Below are 24281 nucleotides of genomic sequence, written 5' to 3' on the forward strand. Positions count from 1 at the left end.
CTCCTGGGGAACTTCCTGACCCAGGGATCGAACCCGGGTCTCCCACGTTGTAGGCGTATGCTTTATTCTCTAAGCCACAAGGGAAGTGCCCCTAGAAAAGTAAACCCATCCTCAATCTGTTCCAAACCATCTCCCCACCCCCTCCAAAGGAAAAACTAGGAATAAGAAAGTTAATGCATTAGCATAATTATTTGAATCTTGGCGAAACTACTTCCACACCTTTGGAGTATGGAGGTCGGTCTAATTTCTTGATTAGTTGAATGGATATTAAATTGGATTTCTTTGAGTTTGGGGAGTTGTCTATCAGTAATTAACCGCTTGTTAATTGTATGTAAATGTCACTGTCCCTTAACCTGACAATGTTTTATTTTTCACTCCTTTGATTTAGTGTTTACCCATCCATATTTCACATTTTTGGACACATTTTTTTATTAAGTGCTCATTTATCAGTATTCAGGTATTCACTCCCAAGTCACCAGCGTCTTAATACTCTTTTTATTACACAACTAACCACTAACAGCAGATCCCTCTACATTACACTTTCCTTGGCACCATTACCAGATATACTCTATTGATTGCAAGGCCATTTACCTTACAACTATCTTGCAGGGATGTTTTGTGGAAAGTCTTGTTCTTACAGCACAGTCATTCCCCCTGAAAAATGGCACATAAGCAGGATGCTGCATTGTGTCCCCTTTAAGCAATAATTGGTTGCTTTGCAACTCTTTGGCCTGATGCTTCCTAATTTGTAATGCACAAGGCTCTGTTCAAAAGAATAACATATTCCATTTCTGTTTACAGAAATAACGCTTGATGCAAAAAGAGATAGAAAAGAAGATTGGTCCTTTATTGGTGATAATTATACCAACAATACTGAGCAAGATATGGAAGGGTTAGATAAAAGCAAATGAACTTAGTTTCTAAATTGAGTTTACTAGATATAATCATATAGCAAAGTACAAATCTTTTAGCTGTTCAATTAAAACTACCTTATTTTTTCCAATAATTTAGGGGTCCATTTTTATATTATTTTGCATAAGTATTTCAACCAATTTCCATAAATTTGCATTTTTGTTCAGAAAGCCCTAATGCCAATTATGTAAAATAAATGTAATTAATTAGTGCATTCCACAGCAACTGCATTCAAGCCTAGTTTGCAGTCAGAGACCCCAGAATGACTGACTGTAGGGAACTATAATTCAGAATAAGTTCAGCTCACAGCCCCCACCTCAAACTGAAAAGTGAGGTCGAGGAATGCTTCCCAGGGAGACTAAAATACATCAGAGATGTGGATTCCTATGAAGCTTTATTTCAGTCAACCTAATTCAATGCCTAAAAATAAATAGAGAAAGTTCTCCTTGTGCCAACATCATCATCTGCATGTTACCATCGCTTTTATAGCTAATCCTCAGGCTGATTTGGCCAAGTTAACCTGTAAGTATAATTCTGCTCTTGCCAGCTTACAGATCATTCTGCCAGAGGAGGGTTGGGAAGAAGACACTGCCTGAGTTACTCACGCTGTAACATGAAACTTTGTTTTCCAATTCAGAGTTAATTCAGGAAGCAACAGAAAAGCATGCTATTATCTTTTTAAGTACATTCAAGAGAAGCCCTGCACACAAGGGTATGTGTTCATATTCCTCATGCTGGTATATATGCTATCCTCAAAACTTCATGTCAACCAGGTATGTGTTGCATGTTTGCTAATAAAATCTATTTGGATGGCATTGTGTGAAAGTGAAAGTGTTAGCTGCTCAGTCATGTCCTGCTCTTTGCAACTCCCATGAACTGTAGCCAGTCAGACTCTGTCCATCGAACTTTTCAGGCAAGAATATTGGAGTGGGTAGCCATTTCTTTCTCCAGGGGATCTTTGCCAGCCAGAGACGGAACCCCAGTCTCCCACACTATAGGCAGTTTCTTTACTGTCTGAACCACCAGGAAAGCCACTTAGATGGCATTCACTCTAGTTTAAAAGCCATTTACTGCTCCTAAGCTTGGGAGTGAGCATCTCACCATTTTAATCATCAGAATTTCTGATGAAATTAGAAAACTATGATAACTGGTCAAACTATATGCCTATCTGGTTGCTTCAAGTTCAAGTCTGTATTAGAAGCCTTAATGTAGTAGGAAGAACCGAATGGCTGGTCTCATCTAACTTTGAGTTACGTGTGAGGCATATCTTATTTACTTCTTAAATTGACTCTTGCCTGAATGTTCCCTTAGGACTTAAGATATATTTTCACATATTGTAATTAACATATATTCAGGAGGACAGACTCCCCCTCCTTTGAAAACTTAGGAAGTACTCGGTGGTTTGAATTTCAAGTCACACTGTGGGAGTCACTTTCTTGTCATAAGCTTTCATCCATTTAGCATTGACAACACCCTGGGGTTGCTGATGGCTCTGAGGTGGTAGGTCATGTAGCTGGAAGGAAGCAGTCAGGCCAGCCCTCAGGACTCCCTGGGATCCTGCAGGGACAGTCTTGTTTGCACAGTTGATAAATATCTGTGTGGCTATCAGATTTCTATAAACAAAAGGCAGAGTTGTCCTATGAGTTCCACAGATCTGCTATATGGGACCTTCTTTGTGGGGCAGGGTTGAGCCTGTGAGATAGGGGCAGAATTTAAAAAAAAAAAAAAAAAATACTCTGGCCTAGTTAGAGGTGTTTTCTGGTGAGCTCCATGCAGTATCAGGGTTAACCAAATCTTCTTATTTTATTCCCTATACTGGGGTCAGGTTACCGTAGTCAGTATTTCTTATAAAGCATTATTTCTTATAAAGTTTATAAATGCTTTACTTTTCATTGTCTTATGACAGTGCAGATGCAAGGTGCATTGCATAAACTTTCAATACAATAATGAGCACTCCATTAAAGCCACTCTGGATGAAATTGATTGCTTGGAGGTGATCGCTAACACACATGTCCCATGAGGAGGCAATGCAATGAGCTGTGACCAAAACCCATTTGTCCATTAGCTGCAGAATCTCTCCCTCCCTGCCACCAAATCCAGGGAAACCACAGGGTTTTTGTCCTATACTTAATTTTTAGTAGAATCAGATGTCATAGAAATTTAGACACTTCTAAGAGCTGCTGCCCAAGACATAGCTCAATACTATAAATGTAGGGATTCTCCAACCGGATTTTAAGTATTTCTTGTGCTGAAGTTTGATTGGTTCTTGAGAAAGCCAGCACTTTTGGGAGGAAGGTAGGTCTTTGAAAAGGGTAGAAACAACCCCTTTCATTACAATTAACTCCTGGAAAAAGACCCTCTAGAGGAGCAGATATTCTGACACTAAAGGGGCATGTGTTTGTGTGGTGTCTCTGTGTGTTGGTGTGTGTATTGTTTGGGAGAGTGCTTGTTGTAATGGAGTAGTTTCTGCATTCGATGTGTTTGCTTCTCTGTCCCTGATCTCATCCTTATTGACCCCATTCCACTGAACAGATAAGAAAATGACAATGAGTAGGAGTATTTGGTTATAGTCTAGTGTGATCCAAGTGAACACTTTTGAATGAGAATATCAGGTTACTCAGCGGTGCAATAAAAATACCAAACTTTGCAAAAGTTATTGCTTTGGAACTGTGACTGATAACAACTTAGATATCCTCCTTGTCATTTCTGTACCTTTGATTGTGCTTCTTTTATGTAATAATTCATGTAACAGATGACATCTTTGGACAAGGTAACATAAAGGTGATCTTGTCAAACTACCACCTAGATAGCATTTCATTTTCTTACATATCTATAATATAGAACATTTTACAAGGAACATAATTTACTTTCACAACTGACCCTTGAAGGGAATAGGTCTGGGTTAAGTTGAGAAAAATAAAACTTAGAGAAGATATGAGACTTGTTTCAGTTCAGTTCAGTTCAGTTGCTCAGTCATGTCCAACACTTTGCGACCCCATGAATCGCAGTATGCCAGGGCTCCCTGTCCATCACCAACTCCCGGAGTTCACTCAGACTCACGTCCATTGAGTCAGTAATGCCATCCAGCCATCTCATTCTCTGTCGTCCCCTTCTCCTCCTGCCCCCAATCCCTCCCAGCATCAGAGTCTTTTCCAATGAGTCAACTCTTCGCATGAGGTGACCAAAGTACTGGAGTTTCAGCTTCAGCATTATTCCTTCCAAAGAAATCCCAGGGCTGATCTCCTTTAGAATGGACTGGTTGGATCTCCATGCAGTCCAAGGGACTCTCAAGAGTCTTCTCCAACACCACAGTTCAAAAGCATCAATTCTTTGGTGCTCAGCCTTCTTCACAGTCCAACTCTCACATCCATACATGACCACTGGAAAAACCATAGCCTTGATTAGACGGACCTTTGTTGGCAAAGTAATGTCTCTGCTTTTGAATATGCTGGATGCTATTTGGCAGATTTTAGGTATATACTGAAACCCAGATCAGATATCATCATCTTTACCAAAACACTTTCATTCATACTCTGTAGTTATCTGTTAAGGATGATGAATCCTGTTACCAGAAGATCCATGGTTAGTTGAGAAGGGTGTGTAAGGGAGTAAAGTAAATTTGGAGGAGTAATCACTTTGTAGGAAAAGAAAAAGTAAGATTGAGAGGAAGGGAAGTGTCAAGGAAGACATTTGTTGGCAAGAGAGAAAAGGAAAAAAATTGCCTGGGGAAAGGAAAAATGAATTTTAAGAAAGGATAAATGTAGAGAACGTATAAGTGAGGCAGATGTTTTGCGTGTGCAATACAAAATCCTCCATATCCATATTCCTCCCTAACACATCTTTGAGAAAATCCTATATTTATGATGAACATATTGATGTGAGTAGATTGTATCTGGATGATGAAGTACATTAAGTCAAAGGCGACATAGAGAGGAAATAGTGCTGTATATGGGATTGCCCTACCGCTGGGCTACAGAATTGTTTTTATTAATTATAGATAATTATTAATTAATATTTAATATTATTAAAATCATTTGTGTGTTTTCCTTAGGTTGAATTATAAGCTGCTTGAGAGTGACTTCTTCATTTTTTTAATCTCTCATTCTATTCTCATATGAAATGGACATATAGTAGGTGCTTACTACACTTGGTTTGCAATTTTCTTATAGTCTGAAACTACATACTGTTTGAATTTTTTTCATAGCATCCCTACAAACGGATGTCTAGAATTAATAACAACCTCAGTATGTGAAGAAATGTATTATGCCCAGAGCTTGTTTTTATACTTAATTATTACATTTATTTCTATCCTAACTTGTCCTAGAAAGGGTTTCTGAATGATATATCCTTTAAGGGTATTTATTTTGTTTGCTCGCCTTCTGTTGCAAATAATAAAAATCTATTATGAGTTATCTGAGTGCAAATAATTTTACTGGAAAGATACTAGTAGCTTACAAAAATTAGTATAGATACCATAAAACTAGAACACACACATACACACATGCACACACACATATTTATCCAGGATATCAGAGTGCTAAAGTGAGAATGAATCAACACCAACCATGTTAGATCTCAAAACTCCCTTGTTGAGGTGTAAAGGTCCAGGAGAAAGAATTTGACTGGTTGAACTTAAGTATTATGCTAACTTATGCACTGGCTGTACTGAGCTGGGGAGAAGGCCCTGTGGGAGGTGCCTATTTGTTGCCAGGAACTCCAGGGACTTCTAAAGTGGAGGAAATGAATGATTTACATACAGTCCCATAAAGACTGATGTCAATGGAGGAAAGTTAACCCTATAAGGGAAATACAAGGGCTTTTGGAAAACACCTATGAATGCTAGGCAGACAGAACAGTAAATGTTCACAGCAGGTGAGCACTTTCTCCAGGGGTTCTTTCCATCCTCAGAGAGCAAAATTACGAATGCAGCATAAAATGAGACCATGAGTAAGAGACAAAATGAGACACCTCCCCGTCGCTTTTCCCCACACACCACAAAGCCATTGGAATTCACAGATAAAGTTCTCCAAAGAGATGAATAGTAGCAATACCACTTCAGCAAGAGTGGATTTCAGAAATGAAACAAAGAAGATTCTTTGGTATTTGTTCTTGCTTTCTTTTGTGTTGGAATTGTTTTTCCCAAATGCCCTGAAGCCAAGCTTTTTTTCACTTATTAAAAAAATGTAGTTTCCACCAAATGGCTATATCCTTTCCCAGTTTTCAACAGCTCTCCATCTTAAAGGGGTTATCTAGAAATTTAAGAGTAAAATGGTAAAATGAGATGTTGAATGTTGATTATGAATAGCTAAGGAGAAAATGCTGTGGTGTTATAAAGACTGGCATAGCTCAGAAACCCATCATTTCTGTCCCTGACAAGTCACCAGGCCACTGTAATTCAAATTTGCTAGTCAGATCTTCCTGAAGCACAAAGGCAAAGCAATAGAAAAGCAGCAGGCACTGGAGTGTTTCAGGAGGATAGATTCACTGGTCATATTCTGACGACCTTACAATTTTTTTTTTTTAAATGACACATGCCGGCAATACCAGACAAGATTTTTGCCAACCTATTTTAAGTATGCAGCAAAGCTGCAGATTTTGCTGATTCAGGATTCTATTATAGGAAAAGAAATTTTGATAATCCTGTTTTGAGAATACCATTCAAAAGATTACCAAGAAAGACAGCATTTGTTACTCTTTGTAGGGAAGATGGGAAGGCTCCTAAAGAAATTTTTTTAAATCTTAAAAGATAAAGATATAATATGCCAAAGTATCAAACTGAAGCAAATCTGAGTTTGTAAAATAAACATGTTTTGCAAATCCAAACCATCGCCTGTTATGCCATCTTACATGAATTGCCTGCAAACAGCTTTTCAAATGTGCAGAGCATTTAACAGATCACTGAAAACCTAAATACCAAAGAATCCACTGAGGTGAGATATATTTAGCTATCCACAGTGCCCATGCCCAGATTCACCATTTTTGCCCACTGTTAGGCCAAAGACTTTTAATGCAGCATTTAAATAAATACTCCTTTTGCAAGTAAAAACAAAACCCAAACAACCCCCCCCCCCCACCACAAATCTTGATGCAAATCTGCATTGGAGGAGGCAAACCTTTTTCCTAAAAATGTACATTTATGCCTGGGGGTTAACCACAGGCTCTGTCAGGAATACATCCGAAATGAGAAAGATGTAATCTGCAGGACTAGAGGAATTTGGAATAATATCTTTTGAAAAATTATCACTCCTCATCCCATTAAATTAGATTGTTTAGATTTAAAATGCACAGCTACTATTAAAAACCTGATTCCACATATGAATCTCATTTAAAAATGAGAGTAAACATGTATCTAAGGAAGATGGAAGAAATGACTCCCAGAAGGGTGACCTTGGAGCATTTTAAAAACATGCTAGTTCTTACACTGGTTCTGGTCCAGATGTCATTGGGAAAGAGAAAGTGGGGGTAGGGTTGGGGTGGAAGGTCTTTGGCAAGATCCCATCTATTTTGCTTCAAATATCTCTGTCCCCTCCAACTAGACGTATTTTCACCATATCAGTCATATTTCAATATTGGGTAGACAGATGAACTTGTCCCATTCAATCACTAATATTGATTCCCTCTAGCAAAAATGAAACTTTCAGTTCCTTGGCACTCAGTGTACTCTCCATATGCAAAATTAAGGGCAGAGAGAATTAACAGGTGCTCTAATCAAATGTTTTTAGAATGGATTTAATATGGACCATGTTCCATTATGTTTCTCCTCTAAGTGCTACAGAATAACCTCTGTTTGAGTGCAAATATTCATTCCAAGTTAATGACTGGTAATCCCTACCGGTGGAATAGAGATATCATCTAAATATTGTATAACTATATTTCCTATTATGTTAAGTCAAAATTTGTGCTAACTCAAAGGGTGTAAATTTTTGTTTCTTTGAGAAATATATCAAATTTCCAAACTGGCCAGGGAATGTAGTGTTAAATAGATATGAGGTACCATGACATATGTGACCATCTTGCTTGTTAAAATCCCATTAATAACTGTATCTCACACAGAATAAGGCACTCAAGATTTGCATATTAATTTGGAAAATTAGCATCAAAATATTTAAAGATACACATTTTTAACATGTATACATTAGAATGCAAGATGCTTTTGAAAAAATTTGAGTAACAGATGGTTTTATATGGAGCTTTTTTAATAATGACTTTTATATCAGAGAAGTGTCCGAGTGTTTGCTAATATTCTCTGTGTACCCTGGTCTATAGAGGAAAGATATTTGTCTTATTGGAAAGTTATCCTTGATGAGACAATAAAGAGAATCAGAGCAACATTTTTGAGATTTTTTTTCACTCTTGTATGATAATTTTTATTATAGACAGCTGTGACTATTTCTAAATGATCAAAAATGCCTCTTCCCCCATATCTTGATCTATGTACATTGATATTATGCACATGGCCTCAAACCAATTTAAACATGCATAACTTGTAGATCCTTACCAGTAGAAACAGGCCAACTAAGAAGTTTGAAGAGGGTAATTGCTGGTAATCCACTACAAGCATGCTACCTGGTTATCATAGCAGTAAGTTTCAGATCAATACCTTTCACACAGACTTGGGTTTGTTTTCCAAACATTGATTTGGAAGCAGGCATTGAAAATCCACATGATTGGTTCCACAGATCTGATAAATTCTAGCCTTCTGAACTGCCAAGTATTCTTCTGAAGGCGAGATTGGTAGCCTTTGTGGTCTGTTGCTGGAAAGCAGAAATCTTCCTAACAAATAGGCTGGCACGGGAACTTAGGGACTGTTTCTTAAAATGCAGTCTAGATTGGTATACATTGTTGTCAGGGAAATCAACAGGGAAGTCTTGTTCAGGCTTCAAAAACAGGAGAGCAAGCCTCTGACCTGCTTCTGACCTGCCTAAACATTGCCTGGGTTCTGTGCCTGCCTGCAAACAGTGATGCAGCACTTTAGAAAAGAAAGGGAATGGGTCTTGGAATTCTTGAGCCCTTGAAGGTCTGGACAACTTACTGGGGTCTAACAAAATCCTATGACTCACAGGTGAAATAAACAGCATTTTTAAAGTTAAAAAAATTATTCAGAGTGTCATTTTTGCATGTAAACTGATGACGGTATCAATTTGTGGCTTTTTGAAAGTCTCACCTGTGGAGTAGACACACCACCTAGCACCCTTTCCCAACTGGGACTCTCAATTGCTCTCATTTGGGACTTTCCAGTGCTATTCAAGTCTGGATGTAGATTGGCCAATTAGGTGAAGTATGCTACCGCTAAGTCTGCTAAGTCACTTCAGTCGTGTCCGACTCTGTGTGACCCCATAGACGGCAGCCCACCAGGCTCCCCCGTCCCTGGGATTCTCCAGGCGAGAACACTGGAGTGGGTTGCCATTTCCTTCTCCAATGCAGGAAAGTGAAAAGTGAAAGTGAAGTCGCTCAGTCGTGTCCGACTTTTAGCGACCCCAAGGACTGCAGCCCACCAGGCTCCTCCATCCATGGGATTTTCCAGGCAAGAGTACTGGAGTGGGGTGCCATTGCCTTCTCCCTAGGTGATGTATATGCTGTTACTATTCTCTATTATAGTTTCTATTTCTTTTCTTTTAATGGCTGTATATTGAAATTCAATCAAATAATCTTCTATAAAAAATTGAAATAGTTTCTCTGTGTGTAACGAATGGTTTCGTTTACTAATGAATCTTTCAAACCTAAAACTAAAGTAAAACTTTTGGCAATAGACCTGTTAATACAAGGATTAGAATTGATCTATTTTTCCAATCTAAAATATTTTGACAATTTTACCAATGAGAACTCATGTCTAATATTAGCTGTACTATTGAATAGGATATTGATTTTAACTACTTTTTTTCTGACTGTTACCAAGTTACTTAGTAAAGCAATCAAGATCAGGGTAACAGAAGCACAGGTAGAAGCCAATTCTTGAATAAATGTTTTGAATTTTAAATGCTAGCTAGATATCCTTGGAATGTGAATTCCTGATTAGAGCAGCCATCTGCAGTGTGGTTATAGCTTAACCAATTAACAAACCTATAACAGCATAATATAGAGAGCTACATTGAAGTATTTTAAATTAAATTTTATTCATGTTGCCAACAGCACACTGTTCTTGCCACTTTGGCTCCGTGCATAATGGAATATCAGTTATTTTTTGTACTCTTGGCTCCATAGATTCTCTACAGGCTAGGTGTCAGCAATTCATCACATTTACAAATTTCTTAATTCCTAATATCCAGTGCTATAACACAATGTGTAAGAGTAAAGCTGGACCCAAATACGTATAAAATCTCTAGACTTCAAATTCTTGAAAATAATCATAGATATGACTTTCATTCTTCAGTATGTATGCACTAATACTAAGAAATTCTAACTGATAATAAAAAGTTCTTAGTGGGTTTATATCTTTATTTCTTTTGTCTTTGATAAAGCAAAGGACAGTGTCTTGTACTCATCAACATGCACAGATTTTACAGAGGACTCTGCCCATATTACATGATTGAGCAGTGTTTGTTTATGAACGCTGAACCGTGATGGTGACTCTGTGCCTTGCTTCTTAGAGTAGAGATGTTGAGAATGAAGGAAATAGACATCATAGTTTGCTTAAGAGGTAAACGATCAAAGTCTAAGTCCAAGTACTACTGTCAGATAGCTGTGTGTCCTGGGTGACACTTATTCTCTATGAATCTCCATTTTGTCATCTCTGAAAGAGCGGTAACAGGATTATTGTAAAATTTAAGTAAGAAGATATATAACATTCTTGATGTTTCACTCATACAATTCACTAGAACTATGAATTAAAAAGTGAATTATCTACTGAATAAATGGTAACTTATCTCACAGTTTTTTCTCCCTGGCAATACAGTAAAATAAACATCTCTGTAAAACTGGATCATAGCAGAGAATTCACTCATGAATATAAACTGATTACATTAATTCAAACTTGCAAACATACAATTTTGTTTTAAAGGCATTATTTTGCCCCAAATAATATCAAAGTAACTGAAACTATTATTAATTTTTGCAGGATTTTGGCATATATTATTTAGTTTAATTTTATAAATTGTATGTGCTCAAGATCATTATCTTGTATCCTCATCATAATAAACAATTATGAAAATGAGTCATATCTCATTATATTATCTTTACTTTTAGCCCATAAATACTGTACTAAATTTTACCAAAGTAATATGGTATTCCTCATATTGTATTGATAATGTTGAACAAAAATATTTCTTTAAAATATTTTTGAATAGCTGTTACAGTCTAAACAGTGTGCTAGAAACCTGAGATCTCATTTAATCCTCACATCAACCCTTCAAGGGAAGTATTACTGACTCCATTTCATGGATGAGAACATGAATGTCCTAAACACGGTTATCCTTATTTCACACATGGTGCAACCTATTGTAATCAGACTTCTATTGTTGTTCACGAGCAAAGGCTATTAGTGATCTCTTTATTCCTGACATTGTACAGGAGACAGGGATCAAGATCATCCCCATGGAAAAGAAATGCAAAAAAGCAAAATGGCTGTCTGAGGAGGCCTTACAAATAGGTGTGAAAAGAAGAGAAGTGAAAAGCAAAGGAGAAAAGGAAAGATATAAGCATCTGAATGCAGAGTTCCAAAGAATAGCAAGGAGAGATAACAAAGCCTTCCTCAGCGATCAATGCAAAGAAATAGAGGAAAACAACAGAACGGGAAAGACTAGAGATATCGTCAAGAAAATTAGAGACACCAAGGGGACATTTCATGCAAAGATGGGCTCAATAAAGGACAGAAATGGTTTGAAGCTAACAGAAGCAGAAGATATTAAGAAGAGGTGGCAAGAATACACAGAAGAACTGTACAAAAAAAGATCTTCACAACCCAGATAATCATGATAGTGTGATCACTCACCTAGAGCCAGACATCCTGGAATGTGAAGTCAAGTGGGCCTTAGGAAGCATCACTACAAAGCTAGTGGAGGTGATGGAATTCCAGTTGAGCTATTCCAAATCCTGAAAGATGATGCTGTGAAAGTGCTGCACTCAATATGCCAACAAATTTGGAAAACTCAGCAGTGGCCACAGGACTGGAAAAGGTCAGTTTTCATTCCAACCCCAAAGAAAGGCAATGCCAAAGAATGCTCAAACTACCACACAATTACGCTCATCTCACACACTAGCAAATTAATGCTCAAAATTCTCCAACCCAGTCTTCAGCAACATGTGAACTGTGAAATTCCAGATGTTCAAGCTGGTTTTAGAAAAGGCAGAGGAATCAGAGATCAAATTGCCAACATCCGCTGGATCATGGAAAAAGCAAGAGAGTTAAAAAAAAAATCTATTTCTGCTTTATTGACTATGCCAAAGCCTTTGACTGTGTGGATCATAATAAACTGTGGAAAATTCTGAAAGACATGGGAATACCAGACCACCTGACCTGCCTCTTGAGAAACCTATATGCAGGTCAGGAAGCAACAGTTAAAACCGGACATGAAACAACAGACTGGTTCCAAACAGGAAAAGGAGTACGTCAAGGCTGTATATTGTCACCCTGCTTCTTTAACTTCTATGCAGAGTACATCATGGGAAACGCTGGGCTGGAAGAAGCACAAGCTGGAATCAAGATTGCCGGGAGAAATATCAATAACCTCAGATATGCAGATGACACCACCCTTATGGCAGAAAGTGAAGAAGAACTAAAAAGCCTCTTGATGAAAGTGAAAGAGGAGAGTGAAAAAGTTGGCTTAAAGCTCAACATTCAGAAAACGAAGATCATGGCATCTGGTCCCATCTATTTCATGGGAAATAGATGGGGAAACAGTGGAAACAGTGTCAGACTTTATTTTTTGGGCTCCAAAATCGCTGCAGATGGTGACTGCAGCCATGAAATTAAAAGACGCTTACTCCTTGGAAGGAAAGTTATGACCAACCTAGATAGCATATTCAAAAGCAGAGACATTACTTTTCCAACAAAGGTCCGTCTAGTCAAGGCTATGGTTTTTCCAGTAGTCATGTATGGATGTGAGAGTTGGACTGTGAAGAAAGCGGAGTGGTGAAGAATTGATGCTTTTGAACTGTGGTGTTAGAGAAGACTCTTGAGAGTCCCTTGGACTGCAAGGAGATCCAACCAGTCTATCCTAAAAAGATCAGTCCTGGGTGTTCTTTGGAAGGAATGATGCCGAAGTTGAAATTCCAATACTTTGGCCACCTCATGCGAAGTGTTGACTCATTGGAAAAGACCCAGATGCTCGGAGGGATTGGGGGCAGAAGGAGAAGGGGACGACAGATGAGGAGATGGCTGGATGGCATCACCGACTTGATGGACATGAGTTTGGCTAAACTTTAGGAGTTGGTGATAGACAGGGAGGCCTGGTATGCTGTGATTCATGGGGTCTCAAAGAGTTGGACATGACTGAGTGACTGAAATTTACTGCACTGAACTGAACTATTCATAAATGCAATGAGCATTTTGATTTCTAGCCTTACTTAACCTTAACAAAATTTAATATTGTGATCACTTTTGTTTTGAAATCCTTCTTGAGTTTTTCCTCTAGAATGACTTATCCTTGGATTTCCTCCTATATCACTTGTCATTACTTCAGTTTCCCTTATTGGTCCTTTCTCCCTCTGCCTATCTTTTGGATATTAAAATTCCAGCAAAGTCTATCCTCATCCCTCTTCTCCCTTTCTCTAAACACTCTCCTTCTCCCATCTCATTTACTCTAATGACTCCAACAATTGTCTCTATATTAACCACTCTCACATAAACATCTCCCACCCAGATCATGTTCCCAAACCCTGAACCATATACCCAGCTGCTAATTGGAACTGATTGTTCCACAGGTGCTTCAAATCTCCTGTCCCACAAACTAAACTCTTCATCTTCCCACACACCAAACTCTCAACCCCAAGCACCGCCAATCACACACACACATACACACATATACACTCTCCCCACTCTACCCTGAAGTCAGTCTTCTCCACATCCAACTTCGGTGAAAAACACCATTGCCGTCTGATCCTTCCTTCAAAAAATAAGTTTTAACCCATAAATCTAAGCATTGATCAAAGTTCAACTCCATGTTCCTACCTAATATTATACAAATCATGATGCTTCTTCATTCTGACTATTGCATTCAGTCACCTGAATCCTTCTTAAAAATTACTTCCCTGCTTAAACTCCTTACCTGTTTTCTCCACATCTTCAGGATAAAATTTTTAATATGAGATCTATACATGTTCCCTAAACTTGCTTAATCATCAGTAAGTTCTTGTTAAATGTCCAGGTTCCTAAGTGTCACATATGGAGAGTCAGTCTATCAGGAGTCTGGGACAAGAGTGTGTTATTATGAATCTCTACTTTTTACCAAGCTCCTTGGATTCCATTAAAAAGACAAACTTGACAAATAATGCTTATAAATCCATTTATATTCTGGTAGTTGCCCAATATTTACTTTACATGTAGTCAATATGTAGCTCACCAATACCTAATATAATTTTGCTGAATGAGTTAATGAATAAATTTATCACTTTAGGTTCTGACTCCAAAGGACAGGTTTTTCCCACATTAGAATAACAAAAGGGTAAGAGTAGACTACATTGGAAGATGATTTCGTGTCATGCTCTTGGAAGCTGATGGTGGGTGGAGTCATAAAGACCTACCACTCAGTTTATTTCCATGGTTTAAGTGTATGATTCATTCATATATGCAGAAAATGTGTTGGCAAGATTCTTTATCAATGCAGGGAGTTGTATTTCTGCATGTATATACAAATATCCCCATATATACAATGGGGTACAAATACAAATGGGGATATTTGTATATATGTTATTTTAAATATCTTATATGCAAGTTATTAAAATAGGAATTATTATTTCATCAAAACATCCAGTGTGGGAAATTGATGAATACCAAGACTAATAAGCAATAATGATGCAAAATGAAAGTTATTATTTGAAAATAAAAATTCTCAAATCATAGAGAGATAGTATTACAAACAACAGTTAAGAACCTACAGAAGAGAAATTCTCTTCACATTAAGGAAGTTTGATAAAGACAACAGTGCTTATATTTGATCAGAATTGGAGAAGAAGGTTCATTTTGAGTGGTCATATTTTTTGCAGTGGTAGGAAAAGTCCAACATTGGTAAGTATACCATTACAGTCTAAGCAAGAAAATAGTTTCATGGTCACAAGCAGAGATAGAAAGAAGACGTAAGACATTTTAATATGAAACTTTTATCCAGAAGTCACATTTTCAATTAAAAAAATTTGTAACCAACATATTTTTAAATATAATATACAATATCTATCTCAGAAAGTTAAACTTTCAAAGATAAATTTTACATCACGTCAATCAGTTCAGCCAATTCAGCCACTCAGTCATGTCCGACTGTTTGCTACCCCATGGACTGCAGCACGCCAGGCTTTCTTGTCCATCACCAACTCCCGGAGCTTGCTCAAACTCATGTCCATGGAGTTGGTGGTGCCATCCAACCATCTCATCCTCTGTTGTCCCCTTCTCCTCCTGCCCTCAGTCTTTCCCAGCATAAGGGTCTTTCCAATGAATCAGTTCTTCATGTCAGGTGGCCAAAGTATTGGAGTTTCAGCTACAGCATCAGTCCTTCCAGTGAATATTCAGGACTGATTTCCTTTAGGATGGATTGGTTTAATCTCCTTGCAGTCCAAGGGACTCTCAAGAGTCTTCTCCAACACCACAGTTCAAAAGCAACAATTCTTGGTCACTAAGGGCTTCCCTGATGGCTCAGCTGATAAAGAATCTGCCTGCAATGTGAGATGCCTGGGTTCAATCCCTGGGCTGGGAAGATCCCCTGGAAAAGGAAAAGGCTGCCCACTCCAGTATTCTAGCCTGGAGAATTCCATGGACTGTATAATCCATGGAGTAGCAAAAAATCGGACAGAACTGAGAGACTTTCACTTTCCCTTTTGTATAGGCCATTGGGTGGCAGAGTCGGACAGGACTGAGCAACTTTCACTTTCTTTCTTAGAATATGGTGCAAATTAGAAAGGATTAGTAACGGGGGAAAAGGCAGTGAAAATCATTCAAGATGGGCAAGGAGAAAGGAGTTTACTGAAAGCAGTAAGTTACCTTTCTACCGAAGTCGACCTAACCAGCTTTACAAGGAAATTCTAAGGTCATTAGACCTCACATAGCCTAGTCATCCTGAAAGACTTACTTTGATATTTTCTCCTTGGCCACATTGAATAATTTTCACCACATTTTCTGCTGAACTTTGTTTGTGGCATTTTGACACAGATACAGATAAGAAGGAAAAATCAATCTCGGGAGAAGTTCTTTAGAAGCACCCCAAAAAAATCTGTCACGACTTCCACTGTTTCCCCATCCATTTGCCATGAAGTGATGGGACAAGATGCCATGATCTTTGTTTTTTTGAATTAGAGTTTTAAGCTGGCTTTTTGACGCTCTTCTTTCACTTTCATTAAGAGATTTTTAGTCCTCCTTGCTTTCTGCCGTAAGGTTAGTGTCATCTGCATATCTGAGGTTATTGCTATTTCACCTGGCAATCTTGATTCCAGCTTGTGCTTTTCGCATGATGTACTCTGCATATAAGTTAAATAAGCAAACTGACAATATATAGCCTTGACATACTACGTTCCCAATTTGGAACCAGTCTGTAGAGTGCTGAGCAATTAGTATTCACAAACATTTTAATATAAATCATTTAAGACTATGATACATCGATGTAATTGAGAGTTGGACTGTGAAGAAAGCTGAGTGCCGAAGAACTGATGCTTTTGAACTGTGGTGTTCAAGAAGACTCTTGGGAGTCCCTTGGACTGCAAGGAGATCCAACCAGTCCATCCTAAAGGAGATCAGTCCTGGGTGTTCATTGGAAGGACTGATGCTGAAGCTGAAACTCCAATTCTTTGGCAACCTCATGCGAAGAGTTGACTTATTGGAAAAGACCCTGATGCTGGGAGGGATTGGGGGCAGGAGGATAAGAGGACAATGGAGGATGAGATGGCTGGATGGCATCAGCGACTTGATGGACATGAGCTCGAGTGAACTCTGGGAGTTGGTGATGGACAGGGAGGCCTGGTAAGCTACGATTCATGGGGTCGCAAAGAATCGGATGCGACTGAGCGACTGAACTGAGCTGAACTGAACTGATTAGTTTTCAGAGATCTTGATGGAAAAAAAAATCACCCCTTGAAGATACCTTTGTTTTACATTTATAACATTGTATTAACTATGAGAACCACTTGAAAAGAATAAGAAAAACAAAAAATCTCCCTGAAGTCTTTTTCTTATTTAATTAGGAAAAACCATGAAACTCCATTTTTTATATGATTTTAGATTCAAGTGTTCATTGGAACTCCAATACTGGAAAAGAATTATTTAATTCACCAGAATGAAAAAAAAAAAACAAGAATCAATCAAAAGGGCTTATTCTAACATAGTACTAATGGAGTGTTCAGTGTTGGACTGGATATTGTGGGAAAAAGAGGATGTGATTGAAAAAAGAATCACTGCTTCTAAGGAAATTATAGTTTAATTGAGGAATTACATTAGTCTGATGGAAATAATTATGGAACTCATGCGAAGAGGTGACTCATTGGAAAAGACTCTGATGCTGGGAGGGATTGAGGGCAGGAAGAGAAGGGGATGCCAGAGGGTGAGATGGCTGGATGGCATCACTGACTCAATGGATGTGAGTCTCAGTGAACTCCGGGAGTTGGTGATGGACAGGGAAGCCTGGCGTGCTGCGATTCATGGGGTCGCAAAGAGTCGGACACGACTGAGCCACTGATCTGATCTGATCTGACACTGAAGAGTGGAGATGATTTTAAAAGTTTCAAAAAGTATTTAAGAAAGGTTGGATCTTAAGAAACAAGGATTTTGAAAGGCTTGAGGATATAGGGACAGGAAGATTAACATTTCTTGAGCCCTATTAGTTTCTGGACATAGCACTAAATAACATCTTGCACATTTTTAACTTTTAATTCTCATAGCGGCTCCATGAGTTGGGCAAAGTTATTTCCACTTTGAAGTGAAAGATACTGAATTTAAAGAAGTGAGTTAATTTGTTCATACGCTACTGCTTATAAATGGCAGCCATTGAGTTTCACAAAATTTTTGGCATTGCCATGCAACATGTGGAACCTTAGTTTCCCTGACAGGAAGGGAACCTGCATCTCTTGCAGTGGAAGCGTGGATTCTTAACTACTGGATCTTCAGGAAAGTCCCAGCCATCAAGTTTAAATACAGACTTCTCTTGCTCCAAATTCTGTGACACTCTCCCAGTCATAGTATTCCAGATGTGAGAAATTCTAGGATGAAAGAGGCAAGAAAAAGCATTCATGTGAGAGGGAAGAGGAGACAAATCAGTGTGTACCTACAATAAGTGTGACATTACCCCCTCAAGCACTTCTGATTTCAGAGGTTCCCTTGGGCTCCTTTTACCTTTTTAGTGGAACACTTTCCATAAACCAGTCTCCTATAATTTATTCAGTAGCATTGTTATGCATCTAGTTACTCAAATCATCTTTGAATTCTTTTGTATCTTTACTCTCTTAGCTAATTCACTAGCAAATTCTATCATGTCCACCTTAGATGTATATCCACATCTATGCTTGTGCCTCTAGCTCTGTCTAAACTCATGTACTTCTGCATTGATATCTGTCTCTATTTGTATCTAAATATGTTTATATATCTTTATTTCTCTATACCTTATCTTAAATCTATTATCTATCTCTATATATTTCTCTCTATATATTTATTTCTATCTCAGTCTATGTAACTACTTACATATTGATTTCTATGTGAATACATATGTCTCTATCTCTATTTAAATCTATACAGATATAGTCTACCTCTAAATCTATCTCACTATCTATATCTGTACTTACACCCTACACCTATATCTGCCTTCATCTTAAATCTATCTCCACTGGAATCAAGTGAATCTAAAGCATCATCATCTCAAACTTGAATTACTGTGATAGTCTCCTAACTGTTCTTCCAACTGCTATTCTTGCACTTCTATAATCCTTTAAATATGTAAATTACTTCATGCTAATTTCAAAAGCTCCCAGTGCCTTTCCTTACACTAAGAATAGTATCCAAATTCCTGCTTATGGCCAACTGACTCTACTTTTACTACCTCATCCCCTTAAAATCTCTTCCTCAATCTTCATGACCCAATCACTCTAGCTTTCACTCTTTTCTCAAATACATCAATCATTTATGCATTGGGGGTTTTGCACTTGCTATTCCTTCTGTCTATTATGGTCTGCTTTTACATGTTGGCATTTTAATTTCTTCTTGTCATTCAGGACTCAGTTGAAATGTAACGGCCTGAGGAAAGCTATCCTAATGATTTAACTTTGTATCAGAGACCCAGTGGTAGATTAAAATGGCCTTGTATGCTGTGGCACTTCTCTGCTGAGAACTGGGGATCCATTAGCTTCTCCTTGAGTCTGGGTGAGCTCTGTGACTGCTCATACAAAGAGACATTGCCAGTTTCTTCTGGGCTTTGGTGAAAAGAGCTTATCAACTTTCACTCACACTTAGAAGCATGCTACTGTTAAGTCACTTCAGTCGTGTCTGACTCTGTGCCACCCCATAGACGGCAGCCCACCAGGCTCTGCCGTCCCTGGGATTCTCCAGGCAAGAACACTGGAGTGGGTTGCCATTTCCTTCTCCAATGCAGGAAAGTGAAAAGTGAAAGTGAAGTCGCTTAGTCGTGTCTGATTCTTAGTGACCCCATGGACTGCAGCCCACCAGGCTCCTCCATCCATGGAATTTTCCAGGCAAGAGTACTGGAGTGGGGTGCCATACTACCATTAATTAGTGTGACTCACTCTGATCACCATACTGTAAGGAGTCCAAGTCACATAGAAAGATAGGGGATGAAATGCCCTGTGAAAAGACAAAGGGAGAGAAAGATAAAAGCAGGAGAGGGAGAGAGAGGCTCTGAGTACTAGACATGTGAATGAAAAACTGTTTTTTGGAAGTGGATCATCCTGTTTCAGCTGCCACTATGTGGACCAGGGACAAGTTGGCCAGTTAAATCCTTCCAGAGTTCTAAACTCACAAAAACTGTAAACAAAACACAATGTTGTTTTAAGTCACTAAGTATGTGAGGGTTGTGCTACAAAGTACTAGTGAACCAGACAATTGCCAAGTATGGTTTGGTTTATCATATCACACTTTTCTACTAGTTAACACTACGGTTCTTTTTTTCTTCCTTTTCTTCCCTTTTCTCTTCTTTCCTTTTAGTCTTGCCCTCTCTTTCTTTTCTTCCTTTGTCTTTCCTTTACCTGGCTACTGTCTCAACTCTTTAGATGATAAACACCACATGAATAAGGTGGAGAAGGAAATGGCAACCCCCTCCAGTATTCTTGCCTGGAGAATCCCAGGGATGGAGGAGCCTGGTGGGCTGCCATCTATGGGGTCGCACAGAGTCGGATGCAACTGAAGCGACTTAGCAACAGCATGAATAAGGACTCTGTGTATCTCTTTTCCCATTGAGCTCTGTTCTATAGAAGTATGCCTCAAAGATAATTGGAAGCAGTCAATAGTTATCAAATAAATAAAATAAGCCTATGCATTTAGTACGTCTACCTACACAGGGTTGGTAGTTACTTTATCAAAATTATAACTATTAGGTGTAAATAAACAAAGAAACAAATGCACAAAATCCAGCCAAAATAATTCCAAATATAAATTGGGAAGAAATATACAGTATACTCTATTCTGTAGTTTTACAGTGAGATAGGTTTTAGCAGAACATGATGCTTGAAATTGGCTGCAAAATTATACCTCTTGACTGCCCTTTGGTATTAGACTTTGGTGGGATTAATAATGGTTAGCTCAGTGCTGTAATGATTTTCAAAGGAGGAAAAAGCATCCCCAGATTTTGAAGCAGCTTAAAACACATAATTTGGCTTCTCAGAACTAGATCTTGTAGCTGGCAGAATCCCAACCCTCTCTTCCTCAGCTACATGGCAACCTGGATAAGGCCATGTGGATCCTGGCTGCCTCTGATCTGGGGAGCTGATGCAGAAATAACTTCATTGCTCATAGATACCTCTTCACAATGGCAGAATTAATATGGCTCTCCAAATACCAACTTGGGGCCATTTGAGAACTCCTGCTGTGGAGAAGATGAGGTTTTAAGACATAAAAAGAAGTCCTCTCATATCTCCACCCTGTGCACTCAGTACATGCTAAGTCACTTCAGTCATGTCTGACTCTGTGTGACCATATGGTCTGTAGCCCTCCAAGCTCCTCTGTTCCCAGGATTCTCCAGGCAATAACACTGGAGTTGGTTGGCTTACCCTCCACCAGGGGCTCTTCCTGCCCCAGGGATAAAACTTTGCTTCTTACATTTAACCTGCATTGGCAGGCAGGCTCTTTACTGCTAGTGCCACCCCGGAGGCCCTTACTGTAAGTACAAAGACAGTAAAAGTGGGCAGAGACTCATAGGGAGGTTCCTGTCACCCATGAGGTAACCCAACTGAGCCAGCCACTTCAGAGACACTTCCTATGCTGCCCACCCAGCCTACATTCTCCTCTACCTCTAAGAAATTCTCTCCTGCTTCTCTATAGTCACAGAGGTGAATTCTTCCCTGCCAGATTCCAGCCACTCTGGCCTTTGTTCCCCTTCTTCAGCCTGAGGTACAAGTTTCAGGTTCAGGGCTTTTGCACAGACTATTCATTCTGACTAAAACTTCCCTAACACTTACCTTCTTTACTTCACTCAAAATCAAGCTGAAGCTTAAATGTCACTTCCTCTGGGAAGGCTTTTCTGTTCCCTTGGGCAAGATTATGTATCTCTGCCTTACACTTTTGTTACATCCTTCATAATAAGGAAAATTCTGCATTTAAACAGCTAGTCCACCATTTTATGTGTTCTTTGTGATTAATCAATCAATGTATTGTGTTAAGTGTTCTTTAGTGTTTGGCAGTGAGCCCAACAGAGGCAAAAAGCAGACATGTTTTGTTCTTTTCTGTATGGAGAAGACTTAGCATGATTCCAGCATAGAGTAGATGTTTAGTAATTAGTCTTTGAATGACTGAATGAATGTTTGATAGGTGAATGAATTGCAGGAAAGCTATCTTTTACTGATTTTTTCCCCCTTTGAATTTGGAACAATATATGTGTCCCTAGTAAGGTGAGAGACTTTATGCCTAAGTTTTTTAAAAAAAATTTCCAACCTCACAGATCATTGATTTGTTCAGCTGCAGACTTAATTGCATCCTGTGTTCTAAAAATGATCATGATTTGAGGCAGGAAGTAAGTACATAATAATTCCCATTCTCTGATTCATACATTTCTTACAAAGTTGTCTTTCTTGATAAAGATTCTAAAATCCTCAGGGCTGAATGGTGGGATTCCAACTGCATCCTTTCAGGGGCCTCCATTCTGATAAGAGGAACTAAGAACACTTAATTCAAGTCTGAGACTCTGCTATAATATTTCCAATTATTGAAACTTATTTCAGTATCTAGTTTGGCCTAAGGTATATGCAGGCACTCAATAATTGATAGTCATTATTATCAATGTGATTGATTATATCAGCATTCTAGTCATCCTGACAGTCCTCCCCTCTCCTAATGAGCTTGTCTATTCCCTACATTTCTGTCAAGTCCTTTCAAATGGGTCCAGAATTTTTTACTCTGATCCTGATCCATGAACTCAGGCTTTTTTTTCTCCTGTTTTTCTGATGCTACTAGCTAGCTTGCTTCTCTTCCAGCAACTACAGAGCATTTGCATTGGAATTCCATTCAGGGAAGCTCATCTGCTGGAAACTCCTAGCTACTTTTTGGATCACTATCTTAACAGATCATTTTGTCTGAAATTGGAGATTATTGAGACCCTTGGATATCATTGTCATGTTCTCTGATCTGAAATACTAGTATTAAGTCACTTCATTTGAGCATCTCTGACTTCTAATAGTTAAGAGCCTAGATTTGAGAGTCACATTCTGAAAGACACATTTTGAAGATCCTCCACTTGTTTGCTGTAAAAACTTGGGAAAATTATTTGGTCCCTAAGTGTCTCTTTCCTATTTTATAAAATGAAAATCAATAATAGTACCTGCTTCCAAGGGCTGTTGTCAAGATGAAGTGAGATGACACGATAGAAAAAGACTACTGGCAAACTTATTTCTCCCTGGTCTGTCTGTCTGTCTACCCATGACCATTATTTCTTACTTGATCTTAATATCTGCCCCAAGGTTTTGCTTGATGTAACTGGTCCATGTCCTTGTCCCAGTGTATGACCTGAAGGCAAAAATACATTACTGGCTCTTTGGGAACTAAGGATTGCATGGGTAACAATGTATTTAGTTTTTGAGTTAACTTTCTAGGATTGGCTGATCACAGTAGCATATATTATTTTTGTGATTCTGTCACTTGCTGGGCTATCTCTCAAATAAGCTAGATGGTGGATTTTTTAATTTAAAACAATATAAATGAACATTTTTTTTTAGTTTTGTTAATGAGAATTCTGCTTCTAGGAGATGGAGTAGACAGACTACCCTTATCATCACACTAAGTACAATTAATACCACTGAACACTATATATAAAACTAATATAATAAGACTCTGAAATATAGAAAGAAGATGACAGACTGTTAAGAAAACTTAGGACCTAGGGAATGACATGCTGGTTAGTTACCTGAGCTTTCTTTTTGCCTCATACATTGTTAGTGAGAATGGATAAAGCCAGTAACCTGGAAATATAAGCCAGTGCAGATAAATATGCACCCCCCCCAAAACCCGCTCTTTCTAGCCAAAGGATCAGAAAAAGACAGAAAAATCTTCAGATAACGACTGCTCCATTCCAGCTAGACAACACAGAAAAAAGTCTGGCCCCACCCTGCCCTTGCCAGCAAAGACTGAGTGGGCATCCACTCAAGGATGAAAGGAGAAAATATAACACCCCCACTGCAATGGTGTTGGAGGAGGTTGGGTAAAGAGCTAGAATTTTATTCCCTACTAGCAGTATTAAGTTCCTCAGCCACAGTGTCAGTGCAGACCACCTGGCAGGCTAGATTTCCACATACTTGTCAGTAATGCTTTTAATCTCCACTCAAATGGCATCAGATGAAGGCTAATGGAGAGTGGTAACAAAGCCACCCCCCACTGCTGTCAGTGGAGACATGAGAAGTCAGAACTTTCACCTCTGCCCAGCAATAATGAGGAGCCTTGCCCAACATGAGTATTAGTGATGGCTAAGTGGCAAATTGGAAAAGACCCTAATGCTGGGAACGATTGAAGGCAAAAGAAGAAGAGGGCGGCAGAGGATGATTTGATTGGATGGCATTACAGACACAATGAACATGAACTTGGGTGAACTCCA

The 24281-nt window shown here is 38.7% G+C and overlaps 2 long non-coding RNA genes across 2 annotated transcripts in view; one reads left to right on the forward strand and one right to left on the reverse strand.

Annotated features, from left to right (window-relative positions):
- Window positions 1-1530: 1530 nt before the first annotated feature.
- On the forward strand, window positions 1531-13593 carry LOC147370893 (uncharacterized). The gene is made up of 2 exons (XR_015165547.1): window positions 1531-1685; window positions 11419-13593. It is a non-coding gene; the product is annotated as an uncharacterized LOC147370893 (long non-coding RNA).
- Window positions 13594-17198: 3605 nt separating this feature from the next.
- Window positions 17199-24281, reverse strand: part of LOC147370894 (uncharacterized) — a 124842-nt gene continuing 117759 nt past the window's right edge. The window contains exon 3 of the long non-coding RNA XR_015165542.1: window positions 17199-18240. This is a non-coding gene — a long non-coding RNA (uncharacterized LOC147370894). The remainder of the gene's footprint in view (window positions 18241-24281) is intronic.

This window comes from Bos grunniens, chromosome 6 (genome assembly GCF_055505025.1).
Source record: "Bos grunniens cultivar Pamir isolate PY7600 chromosome 6, Bosgru_T2T1.0, whole genome shotgun sequence".
Classification (NCBI taxonomy): Eukaryota; Metazoa; Chordata; class Mammalia; order Artiodactyla; family Bovidae; genus Bos; species Bos grunniens.